General features: G+C 59.7%; 1 long non-coding RNA gene across 2 annotated transcripts; it reads left to right on the top strand.

Annotated features, from left to right (window-relative positions):
- The first annotated feature begins 24,037 nt into the window (after positions 1–24,037).
- Positions 24,038–24,508, top strand: LOC128797180 (uncharacterized). Of its 2 annotated transcripts, none has more exons than XR_008434037.1 (3): positions 24,038–24,136; positions 24,298–24,390; positions 24,422–24,508. It is a non-coding gene; the product is annotated as an uncharacterized LOC128797180 (long non-coding RNA). The 2 variants fall into 2 exon arrangements; XR_008434036.1 differs by lacking the exon at positions 24,038–24,136 and adding an exon at positions 24,228–24,266.
- Positions 24,509–26,077: the final 1,569 nt, after the last annotated feature.

The raw sequence follows: 26,077 nt of genomic DNA, 5'->3' as shown, positions 1-26,077 counted from the left end.
CTTTGTCCCCATCTTTTGGTTCCCTGTCCCCATTTTTGGGGTCATTTGCCCATTTTTGGGGTTCCCGTGCCCATTTTTGGGGTCTCTGTCCCCATTTTTGGGGTCCCTTTGCCCATTTTGCGGATCCCGTGCCCATTTTTGGGGTCCCCGTGCCCATTTTTGGGGTCCCTGTTCCCATTTTTGGGGTGCCCCTTGCCCATTTTTGGGGTCCCCGTGCCCATTTTTGGGGTCCCCCTGCCCATTTTTTGGTTCCCTGTCCCCATTTTTGGGGTCATTTACCCATTTTTGGGGACTTTACCCCCATTTTTGGGGTCCCCGTGCCCATTTTTGGGGTCCCTTTGCCCATTTTTAGGGTCCCCGTCCCCATTTTTGGGGTGCCCGTGCCCATTTTTGGGGTGCCCCTTGCCCATTTTGGGGTCCCCGTGCCCATTTTTGGGGTCCCTGTCCCCATTTTTGGGATCCCCGTGCCATTTTTGGGTCCCCTTGCCCATTTTTGGGGTGCCCCATCCCAATTTTGTGGTCCCTGTGCCCATTTTTGGGGTCCCCGTGCCCATTTTTAGGGACTCTTTGCCCATTTTGGGGTGCCCCTGCCCATTTTTGGGTCCCTTTGCCCATTTTTTGGGTCCATTTGCCATTTTTGGGGTCCCTTGTCCATTTTTGGGGTGCCCCTTGCCCATTTTTAGGGTCCCCCTGCCCATTTTTAGGGTCCTTACCCCCATTTTTGGGGTCCCTTTGCCCCCATTTTTTTGTTCCCTGTCCCCTTTTTTGGGATCCCTGTCCCCATTTTTGGGGTCCCTTTGCCATTTTCGGGTCCCTTTGCCATTTTTGGGTCCCTTTGCCCATTTTTGGGGTCCCCCTGCCCATTTTTAGGGTCCTTACCCCCATTTTTGGGGTCCCTTTGCCCCCATTTTTTGGTTCCCTGTCCCCATTTTTGGGGTCATTTGCCCATTTTTGGGGTTCCCGTGCCCATTTTTGGGATCCCAGTGCCCATTTTTGGGGACTCTCTCCCCATTTTTGGGGTCCCTTTGCCCATTTTGCGGATCCCGTGCCCATTTTTGGGGTCCCCGTGCCCATTTTTGGGGTCCTTACCCCCATTTTTGGGGTCCCTTTGTCCCCATTTTTTGGTTCCCTGTGCCCATTTTTGGGGTCCCCGTGCCCCTTTTTGGGGTTCCTTTGCCCATTTTTTGGTTCCCCGTGCCCATTTTTGGAGTCTCTGCGCCCATTTTCGGGGTCCCTTTGCCCATTTTTGGGGTTCTTACCCCCATTTTTTGGTTCCCCGTGCCCATTTTTGGGGTCCTTTTGCCCATTTTTGGGGTTCCCGTGCCCATTTCTGGGGTCCCTTTGCCCATTTTTGGGGTTCCCGTGCCATTTTTGGGTCCCTTTGCCCATTTTTAGGGACTCTTTGCCCATTTTTAGGGACTCTTTGCCCATTTTTGGGGTCCCCGTGCCTATTTTTGGGGTTCCCGTTCCCATTTTTGGGGTCCCCCTGCCCATTTTTGGGGTCCTTACCCCCATATTTGGGGTCCCTTTGTCCCCATTTTTTGGTTCCCTTTGCCCATTTTTGGGGTGCCCCTGCCCATTTTTGGGGTCCCCGTGCCCATTTTTGGGGTCCCCGTGTCCATTTTTGGGGTGCCCCTGTCCATTTTTGGGGTGCCCCTACCTTTGCCCAGGTGCGCCGAGGTGCTGAGGTCACCTGGGGGGGGGCAAGGGGGGGTCAGGAGGGATTTTGGGGGTCCCTGGGGAGGAATTCGGGGGTCCCGGAGGGATTTGGGGTCCCCTGGGGGGCTCAGGAGGGATTTTGGGGTCCCCGATTGGTTTTTGGGGTCCCCGATGGGATTTTGGGGTCCCCGGGGTTGTTTTTGGGGTCCCCAGGGGTTGTTTTTGGGGTCCCCGATAGGCTTCTGGGGTCCCCGATGGGATTTTGGGGTCCCGTGGGGGTTTTGGGGTGTCCCGGGGGGGGCGTCAGGGTTTTTTTGGGGTCCCCGATGGGTTTTTGGGGTCCCCGGGAGGGATTTGGGATCCCCGGGGGGTTTTTGGGGGTCCCCGGGGCGTTTTTGAGGTTCCCGGCGGGGGTCGGGAGGGTTTTGGGGTCCCCGGTGGGATTTTGGGGTCCCGGGGTTGTTTTTGGGGTCCCCAGGGGTTGTTTTGGGGGTCTCTGGTGGGATTTTGGGGTCCCCGATGGGATTTTGGGGTCCCCGGAGGATTTTTGGGGTTCCTAGGGGGACACAGGTGATTTTTGGGGTCTCCGGTGGGATTTTGGGGTCCCCGATGGGATTTTGGGGTCCCCGATGAGTTTTTGGGTTGTCCCGGGGGGTGTCAGGGATATTTTGGGGTCCCCGATGAGTTTTTGGGGTCCCCGGGGGGATTTTGGGGTGTCCCTGGTGGGGTCAGGGCGTTTTTGGGGTCCCCGATGGGGTTTTGGGGTGTCCCGTGGGGGTTTTGGGGCCCCCGGTGGGATTTTGGGGTCCCGGGGGCGTTTTGGGTTCCCCGATGGGATTTTGGGGTCCCCGATGTGATTTTGGGGTGTCCCGGGGGGGTCAGGGCGTTTTTGGGGTCCCCGATGGGGTTTTGGGGTCCCCGATGGGGTTTTGGGGTGTCCCGTGGGGGTTTTGGGGTCCCGGGGGGGTTTTGGGTTCCCCGGTGGGATTTTGGGGTCCCCGGGGGGGGTCAGGGGGGTTTTGGGGTATCCCGATGAGTTTTTGGGGTCCCCGGGGCGTTTCTGGGGTCCCCGGGGGGGGTTGGGGTCCCCGATGGGCTTCTGGGGTCCCCGATGGGATTTTGGGGTGTCCCGGGGGGTTTTGTTGTGTCCCGGGGGGGGTTTTGGGATCCCCAGGTGTTGTTTTTGGGGTCCCCGGTGGGATTTTGGGGTCCCGGGGGGGGGGTTGGGGTGTCCCGGGGGGGTTTGGGATCCCCAGGTGTTGTTTTGGGGTCCCGGGGGGGGATTCTGGGGTCCCCGATGGGATTTTGGGGTGTCCCGGGGGGATTTGGGGTGTCCCGGGGGGGATTTGGGGTGTCCCGGGCGGGTTTTGGGATCCCCAGGTGTTGTTTTTGGGGTCCCCGATGGGATTTTGGGGTGTCCCGGGGGGGTCCCATGGCCGCTCCCCTCCCCCACTCACTCTCTCCCGACGCCTCCAGCCTGGGGGGGGCGGCGGCGTCTGGGGGGGACAGGGGGGGACACAGAGGGGACAGGGGGGGACACAGAGGGGACACAGAGGGGACACAGAGGGGACAGGGGGGGACACAGAGGGGACAGGGGGGGACAGGGGGGGACACAGAGGGGACAGGGGGGGACAGGGGGGGACAGAGAGGGGACACAGAGGGGACAGGGGGGGACACAGAGGGGACAGGGGGGACAAGGGGGACAGGGGGGGACAGAGGGGACAGGGGGGACAGGGGGGGACACAGAGGGGACAGGGGGGACACAGGGGGGGACAGGGGGGACACAGAGGGGGGACAGGGGGGGACACAGAGGGGGACAGGGGGGACACAGGGGGGGACAGGGGGGGACAGGGGGGGACACAGAGGGGACAGGGGGGACACAGGGGGGGACAGGGGGGACACAGGGGGGGACAGGGGGGGACACAGAGGGGACACAGAGGGGACACAGGGGGGGACAGGGGGGGACACAGAGGGGACAGGGGGGACAGGGGGGGACACTGAGGGGACATGGGGGACACAGAGGGGACAGGGGGGGACAGGGGGGACACAGAGGGGACGGGGGGGACAGGGGGGACACAGCGTCACCGCGGTGTCCCCAAAGTCCCCAAACCCCCCCCCCACGACCCCCCCCAAATTGGGGCGGGGGTCCCCAAACCCCCCCCCCCCCCCTCACCTGGGCTCTGCCCCTCCGGCGACATCGCCACGTCCAGGGGACCCGAGGGCCCTGCGGGGACACCGCGGGTGGCACCGGGGGTGGCACCGAGGGTGGCACCGCGGGACCCCCCCCCCCCCCCCAAAATCGCCCCCCCCCCTCACCATCGGCAGCCACGGTGGCCACGAGCAGGACGGCGACAGCGGCCAGCGGCGGGAGCCTGCGGGGACACGGCGGCCATTGTCACCCCCCGGTGCCACCCCCGGTGCCACCCCGGGTGCCACTCGCGGCCATTGTCACCCCCCGGTGCCACCCCCGGTGCCACCCCCAGTGCCACCCCTGGGGCCACTCGCTGCCATTGTCACCCCCCGGTTCCACTCGCGGCCATTGTCACCCCCGGTGTCACCCCGGGTGCCACTCGCGGCCATTGTCACCCCCCGGGTGCCACTCGCGGCCATTGTCACCCCCGGTGCCACCCCTGGGGCCACTCACGGCCATTGTCACCCCCGGTGCCACTCGCTGCCATTGTCACCCCCCGGTGCCACCCCTGGGGCCACTCACGGCCATTGTCACCCCCGGTGCCACTCGCTGCCATTGTCACCCCCCGGTGCCACCCCTGGGGCCACTCGCTGCCATTGTCACCCCGGCGCCACTCGCGGCCATTGTCACCTCCCGGGTGCCACTCGCTGCCATTGTCACCCCACCCTGGGGACAGCCGGGTCCCCAAAACCCCGCGCGGCTCCCGGGACACCCAGAGACCCCCCCAGGACCCCCGCTGGCACCTCCGTGTCCCCGCTGTCCCCCCCTGTCCCCTGTCCCGGTGTCCCCTGTCCCCCTCCATCCCCGCTGTCCCCCCGCTGTCCCCTGTCCCGCTGTCCCCGCGCTGTCCCGGTGTCCCCGCTGTCCCCTGTCCCCTGTCGCGGTGTCCCCCGTGTCCCCTCTGTCCCCTCCATCCCCGGTGTCCCCTGTCCCGGTGTCCCCGGTGTCCCCGGTGTCCCCTGTCCCGGTGGCCCCTGTCCCCTGTCCCCTGTCCCCGGTGTCCCCCCGGTGTCCCCGCGGTGTCCCCGGTGTCCCCTGTCCCCTGTCCCCTGTCCCGGTGTCCCCGCGGTGTCCCCTGTCCCCTGTCCCCTGTCCCGGTGTCCCCGGTGTCCCCGGTGTCCCCTGTCCCCTGTCCCCTGTCCCGGTGTCCCCGGTGTCCCCGGTGTCCCCTGTCCCCTGTCCCCTGTCCCCTGTCCCGGTGTCCCCGCTGTCCCCGGTGTCCCCGGTGTCCCCTGTCCCGGTGTCCCCTGTCCCCTGTCCCCTGTCCCGGTGTCCCCGCTGTCCCCGGTGTCCCCGGTGTCCCCTGTCCCCTGTCCCCTGTCCCCTGTCCCGGTGTCCCCGCGGTGTCCCCGGTGTCCCCTGTCCCGGTGTCCCCTGTCCCCTGTCCCCTGTCCCGGTGTCCCCGGTGTCCCCTGTCCCGCTGTCCCCTGTCCCCTGTCGCGGTGTCCCGGTGTCCCCGGTGTCCCCGCGGTGTCTCACCGCCGCCGCTCGCCCATGGCTGCCGGGCCGGGCCCGCCCGGGGCCGTTTTAGCGGCGCGGACGGGGCGGGGCCGCTGGCGCGGGGCCGGGGGCGCGGGGCCAGCCAATCCCGGCCAGGCCGGCCCGAACCGGGACAGAACCGGGACAGGACCGGGACGGGACCGGGACGGGACCGGGACAGAACCGGGATGGAACCGGGGATAGAACCGGGACGGGACCGGGGATGGGACCGGGGATAGAACCGGGATGGGACCGGGATGGAACCGGGACAGAACCGGGACAGAACCGGGACGGGACCGGGACGGGACCAGGACGGAACCGGGACAGAACCGGGACGGGACCAGGACAGAACCGGGACAGAACCGGGACAGAACCGGGACGGGACCGGGATGGAACCGGGACGGGACCGGGATGGAACCGGGATGGAACCGGGACGGGACCGGGACAGAATCGGGACAGAACCGGGATGGAACCGGGACGGGACCGGGACAGAACCGGGACAGAACCGGGACGGGACCGGGATGGAATCGGGACGGGACCGGGACGGGACCGGGATGGAACCGGGACAGAACCGGGACAGAACCGGGACGGGACCGGGATGGAACCGGGACGGAACCGGGACTGCAGCCGGAACCGCTGGGACCGCACCGGGACCGCATCGGGACTGACTGCAGCACCGGGAACGGCTGCGGCACCGGGACAGAACCGGGACTGAACCGGAACCGCACCGGGACCGCACCGGTATAGAACCGGGCCGGAACCGGGACTGCACCGGGACTGCACTGGGACAGAACCGGAACCTCACCGGGACAGAACCGGGATCGCACTGGGACTGCACTAGGACAGCACCGGGACAGCACCGGGCCGGAACCGGGATGGAACCGGGACTGCACCGGAACCACAACGGGACCGGGACCTCAGTGGGAGCCGACCGGGACTGCATTAAAACCGCACCGGAACCGCCACCGGACCGGGATGGAACCGGAACCGCACCGGGACTGCATTAACACCGCACCGGAACCGGGACAGAACCGGAACCGCACCGGGACTGCATTAACACCGCACCGGAACCGGGACAGAACCGGAACCGCACCGGGACTGCATTAACACCGCACCGGAACCGGGACGGAACCGGAACCGCACCGGGACTGCATTAACACCGCACCGGAACCGGGACAGAACCGGGACCGCACCGGGACTGCATTAACACCGCACCGGAACCGGGACGGAACCGGAACCGCACCGGGACTGCATTAACACCGCACCGGAACCGGGACAGAACCGGAACCGCACCGGGACTGCATTAACACCGCACCGGAACCGGGACAGAACCGGAACCGCACCGGGACTGCATTAACACCGCACCGGAACCGGGACAGAACCGGAACCGCACCGGGACTGCATTAACACCGCACCGGAACCGCCACCGGGACCGGGATGGAACCGGAACCGCACCGGGACTGCATTAACACCGCACCGGGACCGGGATGGAACCGGAACCGCAGTGGAACCGCACCGGAACCGCACCGGGGTCACCTGAGGCACCGGGAACGGCGCCAAAGGCGGGCACCGGCACTGCGGGCGTCCCACCCGCACCGGGACCGCACCGGGAACGGCTGCGGCACCGGGACCGCACCGGGACCGCACCGGGAACGGCTGCGGCACCGGGACTGAACCGGGACCGCACCGGGACAGAACCGGGAACGGCTGCGGCACCGGGACTGAACCGGGACCGCACCGGGACCGCACCGGGAACGGCTGCGGCACCGGGACTGAACCGGGACCGCACCGGGACAGAACCGGGAACGGCTGCGGCACCGGGACTGAACCGGGACCGCACCGGGACAGAACCGGGAACGGCTGCGGCACCGGGACTGAACCGGGACCGCACCGGGAACGGCTGCGGCACCGGGACTGAACCGGGACAGAACCGGGAAGGGCTGCGGCACCGGGACAGAACCGGGACTGAACCGGGAAGGGCTGCGGCACCGGGACTGAACCGGGACCGCACCGGGAACGGCTGCGGCACCGGGACGGAACCGGGACCGCACCGGGAACGGCAGCGGCACCGGGACTGAACCGGGACAGAACCGGGAAGGGCTGCGGCACCGGGACAGAACCGGGACTGAACCGGAACCGCACCGGGACTGAACCGGGACCGCATCGGGACTGACTGCAGCACCGGGACTGCAGCACATGGAACGGCTGCGGCACCGGGACAGAACCGGGACCGAACCGGGACAGAACCGGAACCGCACCGCGATAGAACCGGGACCGAACCGGGACCGACTGCAGCACCGGGACCGCACCGGGACTGCACCGGCACTGAACCGGGATAGAACCGGGACTGCACCGAGAACTTCCCCAGCAGCAGCGGCACCGGTTCTGTCCCGGTTCTGTCCCGGTTCTATCCCGGTTCTGTCCCGGTTCTGTCCCGGTTCTGTCCCGGTTCGGTCCCGGTTCTGTCCCGGTTCTGTCGCTGTTCTCTCACGGTTCTGTCCCGGTTCCGTCCCGGTTCTATCCCGGTTCTGTCCCGGTTCTGTCCCGGTTCTCTCCCGGTTCTGTCTCGGTTCTGTCCCGGTTCTATCCCGGTTCTGTCCCGGTTCTGTCCCGGTTCTATCCCGGTTCTGTCCCGGTTCTATCCCGGTTCTCTCCCGGTTCTGTCTCGGTTCTGTCCCGGCTCTCTCCCGGTTCTGTCCCGGTTCTGTCCCGGTTCTATCCCGGTTCCGTCCCGGTTCTATCCCGGTTCTGTCCCGGTTCTGTCCCGGTTCTATCCCGGTTCTGTCCCGGTTCTGTCCCGGTTCTATCCCGGTTCTGTCCCGGTTCTATCCCGGTTCTATCCCGGTTCTGTCCCGGTTCTATCCCGGTTCTGTCCCGGCTCTCTCCCGGTTCTGTCCCGGCTCTCTCCCGGTTCTGTCCCGGTTCTCTCCCGGTTCTGTCTCGGTTCTGTCCCGGTTCTCTCCCGGTTCTATCCCCGTGTGGGGACCCCAAGGTGACACCGGGGACCCCCAAAATCAGAGCCACAACCGGGACCCCCCCAGTCCCATTTTGGGGGGACCCCAGCCCCAAAAACCCCAACACCACTTTGGGGTCCCCAAAAACCCTGACCGGGACCCCAGCCCCATTTTGGGGGGTTCCCAAAACAATTTCCGGGACCCCCAGCCCCGTTTTGGGGTCCCCAAAAACCCTGACCGGAACCCCCAACCCCATTTTGGGGGGACCCCAGACCCAAAACCCTGACCGGGACCCCCCAGCCCTAATTTGGAGGGGGGGAACCCCCAAAGTCAGAGACAGAGACACCCCAGACCCATTTTGGGGGGACCCCAGACCCAAAACCGTGTTCGGGACCCCCCAGCCCCATTTTGGGGGGACCCCCAAAGTCAGAGCCACAACCGAGACCCCCCAGCCCCATTTTGGGGGGTACCCCAGACCCAAAGTCGTGTCCGGGACCCCCCAGCCCCATTTTGGGGGGTACCCCAGACCCAAAACCCTGACCGGGACCCCCCATTTTGGGGGGTCCCCAGAGCCCTGAGCGGGACCCCCCCAGTCTCATTTTGGGGGACCCCAAAGTCATGTCCAGGACCCCCGCCACAACTTTGGGGTCCCCCCATTCCCAAGACCCCCAGTGGGACCCCCAGCACAGCTCGGGGGGACCCCCAAACCCAAAGGTCCATTTTGGGGACCCCAGAGCCCTGACCGGGACCCCCCGGCTCTGTTTTGGGGAGACCCCAGCCCCATTTTGGGGTCCCCCCCCAAACCCCCAGCCCCAATTCGGGGTCCCCCATTTCCAGCTCCATTGCTGGGACCCCCCAACCCCGCTCCGGGCACCCCCAAACCAGACCCCAGCCCCATTTTGGGGGGCACCCCAAAACCCGCAGCCCCCACTGGGAGCCCGGGCGGGGATTTGGGGTTCCCGGGAGGGGATTTGGGGTTCCCCGGGTGAATTTGGGGTTCCCGGGAGGGGATTTGGAGTTCCCGGGGTGAATTTGGGGTTCCCGGGAGGGGATTTGGGGTTCCCGGGGTGAATTTGGGGTTCCCGGGGGTGAATTTGGGGTTTCCAGGGGGGAATTTGGGGTTTCCAAGAGCGGATTTGGGATTTACGGGTGTGAATTTGGGGTTTCCATGGGTGGTTTTGGGGTTTTCGGGTGTGAATTTGGGTTTCCAGGTGCGGATTTGGGGTTCCAGGTGCGGATTTGGGGTTCCCGGGGGTGAATTTGGGGTTCCCGGGGGTGAATTTGGGGGTTCCAAGTGCGGATTTGGGATTTACAGGTAGGAATTTGGGGGTTCCAGGTGCGGATTTGGGATTTATAGGGGGGGAAATTGGGGTTCCAAGAGCGGATTTGGGATTTCCAGGTGCAAATTTGGGGTTTCCGGGTGTGAATTTGGGGTTTCCGGGTGCGGGTTTGGGGTTCCCATGTGCGGATTTTGGGTTCCCGTGTGCAGATTTGGGATTGCCGGGTGTGAATTTGGGGTTTCCATGAGCGGATTTGGGATTGCCGGGTGTGAATTTGGGGTTTCCATGAGCGGATTTGGGATTGCCGGGTGTGAATTTGGGGTTTCCATGAGCGGATTTGGGATTGCGGGGTGTGAATTTGGGGTTTCCATGAGCGGATTTGGGATTGCGGGGTGTGAATTTGGGGTTTCCATGAGCGGATTTGGGATTGCCGGGTGTGAATTTGGGGTTTCCATGGGTGGTTTTGGGGTTTTCGGGTGTGAATTTGGGTTTCCAGGTGCGGATTTGGGGTTCCAGGTGCGGATTTGGGGTTCCCGGGGGTGAATTTGGGGGTTCCAAGTGCGGATTTGGGGTTCCGGGTCCGGATTTGGGGTTTTCGGGTGCGGATTTGGGATTTACAGGTGGGAATTTGGGCGTTCCAGGTGCGGATTTGGGATTTATAGGGGGGGAATTTGGGGTTTCCAAGAGCGGATTTGGGGTTTCCATGTGCGGATTTGGGATTTCCAGGTGCAAATTTGGGGTTTCCGGGTGTGAATTTGGGGGTTCCGGGTGCGGGTTTGGGGTTCCCATGTGCGGATTTTGGGTTCCCGTGTGCAGATTTGGGATTGCCGGGTGTGAATTTGGGGTTTCCATGAGCGGATTTGGGATTTCCGGATGTGAATTTGGGGTTTCCATGGGTGGTTTTGGGGTTTTCGGGTGTGAATTTGGGTTTCCAGGTGCAGATTTGAGGTTCCAGGTGCGGATTTGGGGTTTTCTGGTGGGGATTTGGGATTTACAGGGGGGAAGTTGGGGTTTCCATGTTTGGATTTGGGTTTCCGGGTGAGGATTTGGGGTTTCCTGGTGGGGATTTGAGGTTCCCATGTGCGGATTTGGGGTGCCAGGAGCGGATTTGGGGTTTCCAGGTGCAGATTTAGGGTTTCCTCGGGTAGATTTGGGGTTCCAAGAGCGGATTTGGGGTTTCCATGTGCGGATTTGGGATTTCCAGGTGCAAATTTGGGGTTTTAGGGTGTGAATTTGGGGTTCCCATGTGCGGATTTTGGGTTCCCGTGTGCAGATTTGGGATTGCCGGGTGTGAATTTGGGATTTCCGGGTGTGAATTTGGGATTTCCAGGTGCGGATTTGGGGTTCCCAGCTGTAAATTTGGGGTTCCCGTGTGCGGATTTGGGATTTCCAGGTGCAGATTTGGGGTTCCCAGCTGTAGATTTGGGGTTCCCATGTTTGGATTTGGGGTTTCCTGGTGCGGATTTGGGGTTCCCAGCTGTAGATTTGGGGTTCCCAGCTGTAGATTTGGCGTTTCCAGATGCAGATTTGAGGTTCCCGTGTGCGGATTTGGGGTTCCCGTGTGCGGATTTGGGGTTCCCGTGTGCGGATTTGGGATTTCCAGGTGCGGATTTGGGGTCCCATATTCGGATTTGGGGTTTCCATGTATGGATTTGGGGTTCCCATGTTTGGATTTGGGGTTCCCGTATGCGGATTTGGGGTTCCCATGTTTGGATTTGGGGTTCCCAGGTGCGGATTTGGGGTTCCCATGTTTGGATTTGGGGTTCCCGTGTGCGGATTTGGGGTTCCCAGGTGCGGATTTGGGGTCCCATACTCGGATTTGGTGTTTCCATGTTTGGATTTGGGATTTCCAGGTGCAGATTTGGGGTTCCCAGCTGTAGATTTGGGGTTCCCATATTTGGATTTGGGGTTCTCGTGTGCAGATTTGGGGTTCCCAGCTGTAGTCTTGGAGTTCCCATATTTGGATTTGGGGATCCCGTGTGCGGATTTGGGGTTCCCAGCTGTAGATTTGGGGTTCCCATATTTGGATTTGGGGTTCCCAGCTGTAGATTTGGGGTTCCCATATTTGGATTTGGGGATCCCAGCTGTAGATTTGGGGTTCCCATATTTGGATTTGGGGATCCCAGCTGTAAATTTGGGGTTCCCAGCTGTAGATTTTGGGTTCCCAGCTGTAGATTTGGGGTTCCCATATTTGGATTTGGGGTTCCCGTGTGCGGATTTTGGGTTCCCAGGTGTAGATTTGGGGTTCCAGGTGCGGATTTTGGGTTCCCAGCTGTAGATTTGGCGTTTCCAGCTGTAGATTTTGGGGTTCCCAGCTGTAGATTTGGCGTTTCCAGTTGTAGATTTTGGGGTTCCCAGCTGTAGTCTTGGAGTTCCCATATTTGGATTTGGGGATCCCAGCTGTAGATTTGGGGTTCCCATATTTGGATTTGGGGTTCCCATATTTGGATTTGGGGATCCCAGCTGTAGATTTGGGGTTCCCATATTTGGATTTGGGGTTCCCATATTTGGATTTGGGGATCCCAGCTGTAGATTTGGGGTTCCCATATTTGGATTTGGGGTTCCCGTGTGCGGATTTGGGGTTCCCATATTTGGATTTGGGGTTCCCAGCTGTAGATTTGGGGTTCCCATATTTGGATTTGGGGTTCCCAGCTGTAGATTTGGGGTTCCCAGCTGTAGATTTGGGGTTCCCATATTTGGATTTGGGGATCCCAGCTGTAGATTTGGGGTTCCCATATTTGGATTTGGGGTTCCCGTGTGCGGATTTGGGGTTCCCAGTCGGGCCCAGCCCCCTCCCGGGGGTCCCATCCCCTGCCCGTGTCGCGGTCCCGCTCCCGGGCCCCCGGGATGGCCCTGCCGGGTCCCGGTGCCGGTACCGGGTGGGGGTGGCGGTGTCGGTACCGGATGGGGGTGTCGGCACCGGGTGGCGGTGTCGGGGTACGGGTGGGGGTGTCGGTACCGGGTGGCGGTGTCGGGGTACGGGTGGCTGTACCGGGTGGGGGTGGGGGTGTCGGTACCGGGTGGCTGTGTCGGGGTACGGGTGGCAGTACCGGGTGGCGGTGGCTGTACCGGGTGGGGGTGTCGGTACCGGGTGGCTGTACCGAGTGGGGGTGGGGGTGTCGGTACCGGGTGGCGGTGTCGGGGTACGGGTGGCTGTACCGGGTGGCGGTGTCGGGTGCCGGTGTCGCACAAGGCTCCCTTTGATGCCATCAAAGCCGCTTTGTGCCGGGATTAGGGGGCGGCGCCGCGGGCAGGAGAGGCCCGGGGCCGAGCCGGGGTCACTGTGGGGCCGCTGTGGGGCTGGGGTCGTTGTGGGGTCACTGTGGGGCCGCTGTGGGGCTGGGGTCGTTGTGGGGTCACTGGGGGGCCGCTGTGGGGCCGGGGCCGGTCCGGGGTCACTGTGGAGCCGCTGTGGGGCTGGGGTCGTTGTGGGGTCACTGGGGGGCCGCTGTGGGGCTGGGGTCGTTGTGGGGTCACTGGGGGGCCGCTGTGGGGCTGGGGTCGTTGTGGGGTCACTGTGGGGCCGCTGTGGGGCTGGGGTCGTTGTGGGGTCACTGTGGGGCCGCTGTGGGGCTGGGGTCGTTGTGGGGTCACTGTGGAGCCGCTGTGGGGCTGGGGTCGTTGTGGGGTCACTGGGGGGCCGCTGTGGGGCCGGGGCCGGTCCGGGGTCACTGTGGGGTCTCTGTGGGGTCACTGTGGGGTCTCTGTGGGGCTGGGGTCACTGTGGGGCCGGGGCCGGTCCGGGGTCACTGTGGGGCCGCTGTGGGGCCGGGGCCGGTCCGGGGTCACTGTGGGGCCGCTGTGGGGCCGGGGCCGGTCCGGGGTCACTGTGGGGCCGCTGTGGGGCCGCTGTGGAGCTGGGGTCATTCCGGGGCCGCTCCGGGGTCACTGTGGGGCTGGGGTCAGTGTGGGGTCACTGGGGGGTCACTGTGGGGCCGGGGCCGCTCCGGGGTCACTGTGGGGTCTCTGTGGGGCCGCTGTGGGGTCATTGTGGGGCTGGGGTCACTGGGGGGCCGCTGTGGGGTCACTGTGGGGCCGGGGCCACTCCGGGGTCACTGGGGGGCCGCTGTGGGGCCGCTGTGGGGTCGCTGTGGGGCCACTGTGGGGCCGCTGTGGGGCTGGGGTCACTGTGGGGCCGCTGTGGGGTCACTGTGGGGCCGCTGTGGGGCTGGGGTCACTGTGGGGCCGCTGTGGGGCCGCTGTGGGGTCCCTGTGGGGCCGCTGTGGGGCCGCTGTGGGGTCGCTGTGGGGTCGCTGTGGGGTCACTGTGGGGCCGCTGTGGGGCTGGGGTCACTGTGGGGCCGGGGCCGCTCCGGGGTCACTGTGGGGCTGGGGTCAGTGTGGGGTCTCTGTGGGGTCGTTGTGGGGCCGCTGTGAGGCTGGGGCCCCTGTGGGGCTGTTGTGGGGTGGGGGTCGTTCCGGGGTCACTGTGGGGCCGCTCCGGGGCCGCTGTGGGGTTGGGGTCACTGTGGGGTCACTGTGGGGCCGGGGCCGTTGTGGGGTCACTGTGGGGCCGCTGTGGGGCCGGGGTCACTGTGGGGTCACTGTGGGGTCTCTGAGGTCTCTGTGGGGTTGGGGTCTCTCTGGGGTCTCTGGGGTCACTTTGGGCTCACTTTGGGGTCTCTGGAGTCACTTTGGGGTCACTTTGGGGTCACTTTGGGCTCACTTTGGGGTCTCTGGGATCACTTTGGGGTGTCTGGGGTCACTTTGGGGTCACTTTGGGGTCTCTGGGGTCACTTTGGGGTCACTTTGGGGTCTCTGGGGTCACTTTGGGGTCACTGGGGTCGGTTTTGGGTCTGGGGGCGGGGGTTGGGCAGGAATGGGGGAGGGGCACCCCCAAACCTGAGCCCAAAGCGGAGTCCCCAAATCCCAGTTTGGTGATCCCAAATCCCAGTTTGGAGTCCCCAAATCCCAGTTTGGTGATCCCAAATCCCAGTTTGGAGTCCCCCAATCCCAGTTTGGTGATCCCGAATCCCAGTTTGGTGATCCCAAATCCCAGTTTGGAGTCCCCAAATCCCAGTTTGGTGATCCCAAATCCCAGTTTGGAGTCCCCAAATCCCAGTTTGGTGATCCCAAATCCCAGTTTGGAGTCCCCAAATCCCAGTTTGGTGATCCCAAATCCCAGTTTGAGGATCCCCAATCCCAGTTTGGTGATCCCAAATCCCAGTTTGGTGATCCCAAATCCCAGTTTGGAGTTCCCAAATCCCAGTTTGGTGATCCCAAATCCCAGTTTGGTGATCCCAAATCCCAGTTTGGAGTCCCCAAATCCCAGTTTGGAGTCCCCAATCCCAGTTTGGTGATCCCAAATCCCAGTTTGGTGATCCCAAATCCCAGTTTGGAGATCCCAAATCCCAGTTTGGAGTCCCCAAATCCCAGTTTGGAGATCCCAAATCCCAGTTTGGTGATCCCAAATCCCAGTTTGGAGTCCCCCAATCCCAGTTTGGTGATCCCCAATCCCAGTTTGGAGTCCCCAAATCCCAGTTTGGTGATCCCAAATCCCAGTTTGGAGTCCCCAAATCCCAGTTTGGTGATCCCAAATCCCAGTTTGGAGTCCCCAAATCCCAGTTTGGTGATCCCAAATCCCAGTTTGGAGTCCCAAATCCCAGTTTGGAGTCCCCAAATCCCAGTTTGGAGTCCCCAAATCCCAGTTTGGTGATCCCAAATCCCAGTTTGGAGTCCCCAAATCCCAGTTTGGTGATCCCAAATCCCAGTTTGGAGTCCCCAAATCCCAGTTTGGAGTCCCCCAATCCCAGTTTGGTGATCCCCAATCCCAGTTTGGTGATCCCAAATCCCAGTTTGGAGTCCACAAATCCCAGTTTGGTGATCCCAAATCCCAGTTTGGTGATCCCAATTCCCAGTTTGGAGTCCCCAAATCCCAGTTTGGAGATCCCAAATCCCAGTTTGGAGTCCCAAATCCCAGTTTGGAGTCCCAAATCCCAGTTTGGAGTCCCCAAATCCCAGTTTGGTGATCCCCAATCCCAGTTTGGAGTCCCCCAATCCCAGTTTGGAGATCCCAAATCCCAGTTTGGAGTCCCCAAATCCCAGTTTGGTGATCCCAAATCCCAGTTTGGAGATCCCAAATCCCAGTTTGGTGATCCCAAATCCCAGTTTGGAGATCCCAAATCCCAGTTTGGTGATCCCAAATCCCAGTTTGGAGTCCCCAAATCCCAGTTTGGAGTCCCCCAATCCCAGTTTGGAGATCCCAAATCCCAGTTTGGTGATCCCAAATCCCAGTTTGGTGATCCCCAATCCCAGTTTGGAGATCCCAAATCCCAGTTTGGAGTCCCAAATCCCAGTTTGGAGTCCCCCAATCCCAGTTTGGTGATCCCAAATCCCAGTTTGGAGTCCCCCAATCCCAGTTTGGAGTCCCCAAATCCCAGTTTGGAGTCCCCAAATCCCAGTTTGGTGATCCCAAATCCCAGTTTGGTGATCCCAAATCCCAGTTTGGTGATCCCAAATCCCAGTTTGGAGTCCCCCAATCCCAGTTTGGAGTCCCCAAATCCCAGTTTGGTGACCCCAAATCCCAGTTTGGTGATCCCAAATCCCAGTTTGGAGTCCCCAAATCCCAGTTTGGTGATCCCAAATCCCAGTTTGGAGTCCCCAAATCCCAGTTTGGAGTCCCCAAATCCCAGTTTGGTGATCCCAAATCCCAGTTTGGTGATCCCAAATCCCAGTTTGGAGTCCCCAATCCCAGTTTGGTGATCCCAAATCCCAGTTTGGAGTCCCCAAATCCCAGTTTGGTGATCCCAAATCCCAGTTTGGTGATCCCAAATCCCAGTTTGGAGTCCCCAAATCCCAGTTTGGTGATCCCAAATCCCAGTTTGGAGTCCCCAAATCCCAGTTTGGTGATCCCAAATCCCAGTTTGGTGATCCCAAATCCCAGTTTGGAGTCCCCAAATCCCAGTTTGGAGTCCCAAATCCCAGTTTGGAGTCCCCCAAATCCCAGTTTGGAGTCCCCAAATCCCAGTTTGGTGATCCCAAATCCCAGTTTGGAATCCCCAAATCCCAGTTTGGAGTCCCCAAATCCCAGTTTGGAGATCCCAAATCCCAGTTTGGTGATCCCAAATCCCAGTTTGGAGTCCCCAAATCCCAGTTTGGAGTCCCCAAATCCCAGTTTGGTGATCCCAAATCCCAGTTTGGTGATCCCCAATCCCAGTTTGGTGATCCCAAATCCCAGTTTGGAGTCCCCAAATCCCAGTTTGGAGTCCCCCAATCCCAGTTTGGAGTCCCCAAATCCCAGTTTGGAGTCCCCAAATCCCAGTTTGGTGATCCCAAATCCCAGTTTGGTGATCCCAAATCCCAGTTTGGTGATCCCAAATCCCAGTTTGGAGTCCCCCAATCCCACTTTGGAGTCCCCAAATCCCAGTTTGGTGACCCCAAATCCCAGTTTGGAGTCCCCAAATCCCAGTTTGGTGATCCCAAATCCCAGTTTGGAGTCCCCAAATCCCAGTTTGGAGTCCCCAAATCCCAGTTTGGTGATCCCAAATCCCAGTTTGGTGATCCCAAATCCCAGTTTGGAGTCCCCAAATCCCAGTTTGGTGATCCCAAATCCCAGTTTGGTGATCCCAAATCCCAGTTTGGAGTCCCCAATCCCAGTTTGGAGTCCCCAAATCCCAGTTTGGTGATCCCAAATCCCAGTTTGGTGATCCCAAATCCCAGTTTGGAGTCCCCAAATCCCAGTTTGGTGATCCCAAATCCCAGTTTGGAGTCCCCAATCCCAGTTTGGAGTCCCCAAATCCCAGTTTGGTGATCCCAAATCCCAGTTTGGTGATCCCAAATCCCAGTTTGGAGTCCCCAAATCCCAGTTTGGTGATCCCAAATCCCAGTTTGGAGTCCCCAAATCCCAGTTTGGTGATCCCAAATCCCAGTTTGGAGTCCCCAATCCCAGTTTGGAGTCCCCAAATCCCAGTTTGGTGATGCCAAATCCCAGTTTGGAGTCCCAAATCCCAGTTTGGAGTCCCCCAATCCCAGTTTGGTGATCCCAAATCCCAGTTTGGTGATCCCAAATCCCAGTTTGGAGTCCCCAAATCCCAGTTTGGTGATCCCAAATCCCAGTTTGGAGTCCCCAAATCCCAGTTTGGTGATCCCAAATCCCAGTTTGGAGTCCCCAAATCCCAGTTTGGTGATCCCAAATCCCAGTTTGGAGTCCCCAAATCCCAGTTTGGTGATCCCAAATCCCAGTTTGGTGATCCCAAATCCCAGTTTGGAGTCCCCAAATCCCAGTTTGGTGATCCCAAATCCCAGTTTGGAGTCCCCAAATCCCAGTTTGGTGATCCCAAATCCCAGTTTGGTGATCCCAAATCCCAGTTTGGAGTCCCCAAATCCCAGTTTGGAGTCCCAAATCCCAGTTTGGAGTCCCCAAATCCCAGTTTGGAGTCCCCAAATCCCAGTTTGGAGTCCCCAAATCCCAGTTTGGTGATCCCAAATCCCAGTTTGGAATCCCCAAATCCCAGTTTGGAGTCCCCAAATCCCAGTTTGGAGATCCCAAATCCCAGTTTGGTGATCCCAAATCCCAGTTTGGAGTCCCCAAATCCCAGTTTGGAGTCCCCAAATCCCAGTTTGGTGATCCCAAATCCCAGTTTGGTGATCCCCAATCCCAGTTTGGTGATCCCAAATCCCAGTTTGGAGTCCCCAAATCCCAGTTTGGAGTCCCCAAATCCCAGTTTGGAGTCCCCAAATCCCAGTTTGGAGATCCCAAATCCCAGTTTGGTGATCCCAAATCCCAGTTTGGAGTCCCCAAATCCCAGTTTGGAGTCCCCAAATCCCAGTTTGGTGATCCCAAATCCCAGTTTGGTGATCCCAAATCCCAGTTTGGTGATCCCAAATCCCAGTTTGGTGATCCCAAATCCCAGTTTGGAGTCCCCAAATCCCAGTTTGGAGTCCCCAATCCCAGTTTGGTGATCCCAAATCCCAGTTTGGAGTCCCCAATCCCAGTTTGGAGTCCCCAAATCCCAGTTTGGAGTCCCCAAATCCCAGTTTGGTGATCCCAAATCCCAGTTTGGTGATCCCAAATCCCAGTTTGGAGTCCCCAAATCCCAGTTTGGTGATCCCAAATCCCAGTTTGGTGATCCCAAATCCCAGTTTGGAGTCCCCAAATCCCAGTTTGGAGTCCCCAAATCCCAGTTTGGTGATCCCAAATCCCAGTTTGGTGATCCCAAATCCCAGTTTGGTGATCCCAAATCCCAGTTTGGAGTCCCCAATCCCAGTTTGGTGATCCCAAATCCCAGTTTGGAGTCCCCAAATCCCAGTTTGGTGATCCCAAATCCCAGTTTGGAGTCCCCAAATCCCAGTTTGGTGATCCCAAATCCCAGTTTGGAGTCCCCAAATCCCAGTTTGGTGATCCCAAATCCCAGTTTGGAGTCCCAAATCCCAGTTTGGAGTCCCCAAATCCCAGTTTGGAGTCCCCAAATCCCAGTTTGGAGATCCCAAATCCCAGTTTGGAGTCCCCAAATCCCAGTTTGGTGATCCCAAATCCCAGTTTGGAGTCCCCCAATCCCAGTTTGGAGTCCCCAAATCCCAGTTTGGTGATCCCAAATCCCAGTTTGGAGTCCCCAAATCCCAGTTTGGAGTCCCCAAATCCCAGTTTGGAGTCCCCAAATCCCAGTTTGGAGATCCCAAATCCCAGTTTGGAGTCCCCAAATCCCAGTTTGGTGATCCCAAATCCCAGTTTGGAGATCCCAAATCCCAGTTTGGAGTCCCCAAATCCCAGTTTGGTGATCCCAAATCCCAGTTTGGAGTCCCCCAATCCCAGTTTGGAGTCCCTAAATCCCAGTTTGGAGTCCCCAAATCCCAGTTTGGAGTCCCCCAATCCCAGTTTGGTGATCCCCAATCCCAGTTTGGTGATCCCAAATCCCAGTTTGGAGTCCACAAATCCCAGTTTGGTGATCCCAAATCCCAGTTTGGTGATCCCAATTCCCAGTTTGGAGTCCCCAAATCCCAGTTTGGAGATCCCAAATCCCAGTTTGGAGTCCCAAATCCCAGTTTGGAGTCCCCAAATCCCAGTTTGGTGATCCCCAATCCCAGTTTGGTGATCCCAAATCCCAGTTTGGAGTCCCCCAATCCCAGTTTGGAGATCCCAAATCCCAGTTTGGAGTCCCCAAATCCCAGTTTGGTGATCCCAAATCCCAGTTTGGTGATCCCAAATCCCAGTTTGGTGATCCCAAATCCCAGTTTGGAGTCCCCAAATCCCAGTTTGGAGTCCCCCAATCCCAGTTTGGAGTCCCCCAATCCCAGTTTGGTGATCCCAAATCCCAGTTTGGTGATCCCAAATCCCAGTTTGGAGTCCCCAAATCCCAGTTTGGAGATCCCAAATCCCAGTTTGGTGATCCCAAATCCCAGTTTGGAGTCCCAAATCCCAGTTTGGAGTCCCCCAATCCCAGTTTGGTGATCCCAAATCCCAGTTTGGAGTCCCCCAATCCCAGTTTGGAGTCCCCAAATCCCAGTTTGGAGTCCCCAAATCCCAGTTTGGTGATCCCAAATCCCAGTTTGGTGATCCCAAATCCCAGTTTGGTGATCCCAAATCCCAGTTTGGAGTCCCCCAATCCCAGTTTGGAGTCCCCAAATCCCAGTTTGGTGACCCCAAATCCCAGTTTGGTGATCCCAAATCCCAGTTTGGAGTCCCAAATCCCAGTTTGGTGATCCCAAATCCCAGTTTGGAGTCCCCAAATCCCAGTTTGGAGTCCCCAAATCCCAGTTTGGTGATCCCAAATCCCAGTTTGGTGATCCCAAATCCCAGTTTGGAGTCCCCAAATCCCAGTTTGGTGATCCCAAATCCCAGTTTGGTGATCCCAAATCCCAGATTGGTGATCCCAAATCCCAGTTTGGTGATCCCAAATCCCAGTTTGGTGATCCCAAATCCCAGTTTGGAGTCCCCAAATCCCAGTTTGGTGATCCCAAATCCCAGTTTGGAGTCCCCAAATCCCAGTTTGGAGTCCCCAAATCCCAGTTTGGTGATCCCAAATCCCAGTTTGGTGATCCCAAATCCCAGTTTGGAGTCCCCAAATCCCAGTTTGGTGATCCCAAATCCCAGATTGGTGATCCCAAATCCCAGTTTGGAGTCCCCAAATCCCAGTTTGGTGATCCCAAATCCCAGTTTGGAGTCCCCAAATCCCAGTTTGGTGATCCCAAATCCCAGTTTGGTGATCCCAAATCCCAGTTTGGAGTCCCAAATCCCAGTTTGGTGATCCCAAATCCCAGTTTGGAGTCCCCAAATCCCAGTTTGGTGATCCCAAATCCCAGTTTGGTGATCCCAAATCCCAGTTTGGAGTCCCCAAATCCCAGTTTGGAGTCCCAAATCCCAGTTTGGAGTCCCCCAAATCCCAGTTTGGAGTCCCCAAATCCCAGTTTGGTGATCCCAAATCCCAGTTTGGAGTCCCCAAATCCCAGTTTGGAGTCCCCAAATCCCAGTTTGGAGATCCCAAATCCCAGTTTGGTGATCCCAAATCCCAGTTTGGAGTCCCCAAATCCCAGTTTGGAGTCCCCAAATCCCAGTTTGGTGATCCCAAATCCCAGTTTGGAGATCCCAAATCCCAGTTTGGAGTCCCCAAATCCCAGTTTGGTGATCCCAAATCCCAGTTTGGAGATCCCAAATCCCAGTTTGGAGTCCCCAAATCCCAGTTTGGTGATCCCAAATCCCAGTTTGGAGTCCCCAAATCCCAGTTTGGAGTCCCCAAATCCCAGTTTGGTGATCCCAAATCCCAGTTTGGAGTCCCCAAATCCCAGTTTGGAGTCCCCAAATCCCAGTTTGGTGATCCCAAATCCCAGTTTGGTGATCCCAAATCCCAGTTTGGAGTCCCCAAATCCCAGTTTGGTGATCCCAAATCCCAGTTTGGTGATCCCAAATCCCAGTTTGGAGTCCCCAGTCCCAGTTTGGAGTCCCCAAATCCCAGTTTGGTGATCCCAAATCCCAGTTTGGTGATCCCAAATCCCAGTTTGGAGTCCCCAATCCCAGTTTGGAGTCCCCAAATCCCAGTTTGGTGATCCCAAATCCCAGTTTGGTGATCCCAAATCCCAGTTTGGAGTCCCCAAATCCCAGTTTGGTGATCCCAAATCCCAGTTTGGAGTCCCCAATCCCAGTTTGGAGTCCCCAAATCCCAGTTTGGTGATCCCAAATCCCAGTTTGGAGTCCCCAAATCCCAGTTTGGAGTCCCCAAATCCCAGTTTGGAGTCCCCAAATCCCAGTTTGGTGATCCCAAATCCCAGTTTGGTGATCCCAAATCCCAGTTTGGAGTCCCCAAATCCCAGTTTGGTGATCCCAAATCCCAGTTTGGAGTCCCCAAATCCCAGTTTGGTGATCCCAAATCCCAGTTTGGAGTCCCCAATCCCAGTTTGGAGTCCCCAAATCCCAGTTTGGTGATGCCAAATCCCAGTTTGGAGTCCCCAAATCCCAGTTTGGAGTCCCCCAATCCCAGTTTGGTGATCCCAAATCCCAGTTTGGTGATCCCAAATCCCAGTTTGGAGTCCCCCAATCCCAGTTTGGTGATCCCAAATCCCAGTTTGGAGTCCCCAAATCCCAGTTTGGTGATCCCAAATCCCAGTTTGGAGTCCCCAAATCCCAGTTTGGAGTCCCCAAATCCCAGTTTGGAGTCCCCAATCCCAGTTTGGTGATCCCAAATCCCAGTTTGGTGATCCCAAATCCCAGTTTGGAGTCCCCAAATCCCAGTTTGGAGTCCCCAAATCCCAGTTTGGTGACCCCAAATCCCAGTTTGGTGATCCCAAATCCCAGTTTGGAGTCCCCAAATCCCAGTTTGGTGATCCCAAATCCCAGTTTGGAGTCCCCAATCCCAGTTTGGTGATCCCGAATCCCAGTTTGGTGATCCCAAATCCCAGTTTGGAGTCCCCAAATCCCAGTTTGGAGTCCCCAAATCCCAGTTTGGTGATCCCAAATCCCAGTTTGGTGATCCCAAATCCCAGTTTGGAGTCCCCCAATCCCAGTTTGGTGATCCCAAATCCCAGTTTGGAGTCCCCCAATCCCAGTTTGGTGATCCCAAATCCCAGTTTGGTGATCCCAAATCCCAGTTTGGAGTTCCCAAATCCCAGTTTGGTGATCCCAAATCCCAGTTTGGAGTCCCCAAATCCCAGTTTGGTGATCCCAAATCCCAGTTTGGTGATCCCAAATCCCAGTTTGGAGTCCCCCAATCCCAGTTTGGAGTCCCCAAATCCCAGTTTGGAGTCCCCAATCCCAGTTTGGAGTCCCCCAATCCCAGTTTGGTGATCCCAAATCCCAGTTTGGTGATCCCCAATCCCAGTTTGGAGTCCCCAATCCCAGTTTGGAGTCCCCAATCCCAGTTTGGTGATCCCAAACCCCAATTTTGGAAATTTGGGATCCATCAAAATTCCCGGCGGGATTTGGGATCCCTGGGATGTCCTGTGAACTTCGGGATTTGAAATTTTGGGAAATTTGGGATCCCCTGGGAAATTCTGGGAATTTGGGATCCATCAAAAATTCCGGGGGATTTGGGATCCTTGGGAAATCCCGGGAATTGTCCCCAGTCCCTCCCAGTCCCTCCCAGTTTGTCCCAGTCCCTCCCAGTTTATCCCAGTCCCTCCCAGTCCCTCCCAGTTTGTCCCAGTTCCCTCCCAGTTTGTCCCAGTCCTTCCCAGTTTGTCCCAGTTTGCTCCCAGTTTATCCCAGTCCCTCCCAGTTTGTCCCAGTCCATCCCAGTCCATCCCAGTCCCTCCCAGTTCCTTCCCAGTTTATCCCAGTTCCCTCCCAGTTTATTCCAATCCATCCCAGTTCCTCCCAGTTCATCCCAGTTTGTCCCAGTTCCTTCCCAGTCCATCCCAGTTTGATCCCAGTTTATCCCAGTTCCCTCCCAGTTTATTCGTTTGTCCCAGTTCCCTCCCAGTTTATCCCAGTTCCTCCCAGTTCCCATCCCAGTCCATCCCAGTTTATCCCAGTTTATCCCAGTCCCATCCCAGTCCCTCCCAGTCCGTCCCAGTCCCTCCCAGTTTGTCCCAGTTTATCCCAGTCCCATCCCAGTCCCTCCCAGTTTGTCCCAGTCCCTCCCAGTCCGTCCCAGTCCCTCCCAGTTTGTCCCAGTTTATCCGAGTCCCATCCCAGTTCCCTCCCAGTCCATCCCAGTTTATCCCAGTCCCTCCCAGTTTGTCCCAGTCCCTCCCAGTTTATCCCAGTTTGTCCCAGTCCATCCCAGTCCCATCCCAGTCCCTCCCAGTCCATCCCAATCCCATCCCAGTTCATCCCAGTTTATCCCAGTTTGTCCCAGTCCCTCCCAGTTTATCCCAGTCCCTCCCAGTTTATCCCAGTCCCATCCCAGTCCCTCCCAGTTTATCCCAGTCCTTCCCAGTCCGTCCCAGTCCCTCCCAGTTTGTCCCAGTCCCAAACTGGTTTTCCCTCCCCGGCACCGGGGGGTCCCAAAGGCACAAACGGGGCCGGAAGTAAAAAAAAAAAAAAAAAAAGATAAAAAGGATAAAAAAAGATAAAAAAAAACGAGAAAAAAACGAGAAAAAAACGAGAAAAAAGTGGAGATTTTTAATCACTGGGGGAGGGGCAGGTCCTGGCAGGGCCATGGAAATGTCCCGGCAGGTCCTGGCAGGGACAGGAACAGGGCCAGGTCCTGGCAGGGTCAGGGGCAGCGCTCCCAGGTCCTGGCAGGGTCATGGGCAGCACTCCCAGGTCCTGGCAGGGTCATGGGCAGAGCCAGGGCCGGGTCCTGGCAGGGCCATGGACAGAGACAGGGCCAGGTCCTGGCAGGGTCCTGAGCAGCACTCCCAGGTCCTGGCAGGGTCATGGGCAGCACTCCCAGGTCCTGGCAGGGTCAGAGCCAGGGCCGGGTCCTGGCAGGGCCATGGACAGAGACAGGGCCAGGTCCTGGCAGGGTCCTGAGCAGCACTCCCAGGTCCTGGCAGGGCCATGGACAGAGACAGGGCCAGGTCCTGGCAGGGTCAGGGGCAGCACTCCCAGGTCCTGGCAGGGCTATGGGCAGCGCTCCCAGGTCCTGGCAGGGTCAGGGCCAGGGCCGGGTCCTGGCAGGGCCATGGGCAGCTCCGCCAGGTCCTGGCAGGGCCAGGGGCAGGAACAGGGTCAGGGCCGGGTCCTGGCAGGGCTATGGGCAGCGCTCCCAGGTCCTGGCAGGGCCATGGGCAGCGCTCCCAGGTCCTGGCAGGGTCAGGGGCAGGAACAGGGTCAGGGCCGGGTCCTGGCAGGGCCATGGGCAGCACTCCCAGGTCCTGGCAGGGCCATGGGCAGCACTCCCAGGTCCTGGCAGGGCCATGGGCAGCGCTCCCAGGTCCTGGCAGGGCCATGGGCAGCGCTCCCAGGTCCTGGCAGGGCCATGGGCAGCACTCCCAGGTCCTGGCAGGGCCAGGGGCAGGGACAGGGTCGGGGTCAATCCATAAAGTGCCGAAAACGCCGCGAGGGCTCCACCGGAGCCGGGGGGGGGGTCCCCAAAACCCCCCCGGGGGGTCCCCAAAATCCCCCCGGGGGTCCCCAAAAGCCCCCGGGTATTGCATTGATCCGACATTCATTCATTGCTGAGCCCCGGAACGGGGGCTTGGGGGGGCCCGGGGGGCTTCGGGGGGTCCCCCCGGGGGGGTTTGGGGGTCCCCCCGGGGGGGATTTGGGCGTCCCGGGGGAGTTTGGGGGGTCCCCAGAGGATTTGGGGGTCCCCCAGAGGGGTTTGAGGGTCCCCCAGGGGGGATTTGGGGGTCCCAGGTGGGGTTTGGGGGGGTCCCTGGATGATTTGGGGGTCCCCCCGGGGGGGTTTGGGGGGGTCCCTGGATGATTTGGGGGTCCCCAGGGGGGTTTGGGGGTCCCCAGGGGGGGTTTGGGGGGGTCCCTGGATGACTTGGGGGTCCCGGGGGGATTTGAGGGTCCCCCCGGGGGGGATTTGGGGGTCCCGGGGGAGTTTGGGGGGTCCCCAGGTGGGGTTTGGGGGTCCCGGGGGGATTTGGGGGGGGTCCCTGGATGATTTGGGGGTCCCCAGGGCGAATCTTGGGGTCCCAAGTGGGATTTGGGGGTCCCCCAGGGGGATCTGGGGGGTCCCCGGATGATTTGGGGGTCCCCCCGGGGGGGTTTGGGGGGTCCCCAGGGGGGATTTGGGGGGTCCCTGGATGATTTGGGGGTCCCCAGGGGGGATTTGGGGGGTCCCTGGATGATTTGGGGGTCCCCAGGGGGGTTTTGGGGTCCCGGGGGGATTTGGGGGGGATCCCGTGATCCCTGGGGGTGTCTCGGTGGGATTTGGGGGTGTCCCGGGTGTGTCCCAGGGGAATTTTGGGGGGGTTGGGGATGCTGGGACCCCTGGTGGGGGGGGTTTGGTTCTGTCCCGGTCCATCCCGGGTGTGTCCTGAGGGGATTCGGGGGATCCCGGGACCCCTGGGGGGGGGGTTCAGTGCTGTCCCGGGTTTGTCCCGGTTCATCCCGGGTGTTTCCCGAGGGGATCTGCGGGGGTTTGGGGATCCCGGGACCCCTGGGGGGGTTCGGGTCTCTCCCGGGTGTGTCCCGGGTCTGTCCCGGGGGGATTTGGGGGGGTTTGGGGATCCCGGGACCCCTGGGG

The sequence above is a fragment of the Vidua chalybeata genome, chromosome 1, assembly GCF_026979565.1.
Source record: "Vidua chalybeata isolate OUT-0048 chromosome 1, bVidCha1 merged haplotype, whole genome shotgun sequence".
Lineage (NCBI taxonomy): Eukaryota > Metazoa > Chordata > Aves > Passeriformes > Viduidae > Vidua > Vidua chalybeata.
This window is presented reverse-complemented; position numbering and strand designations above follow the sequence as displayed.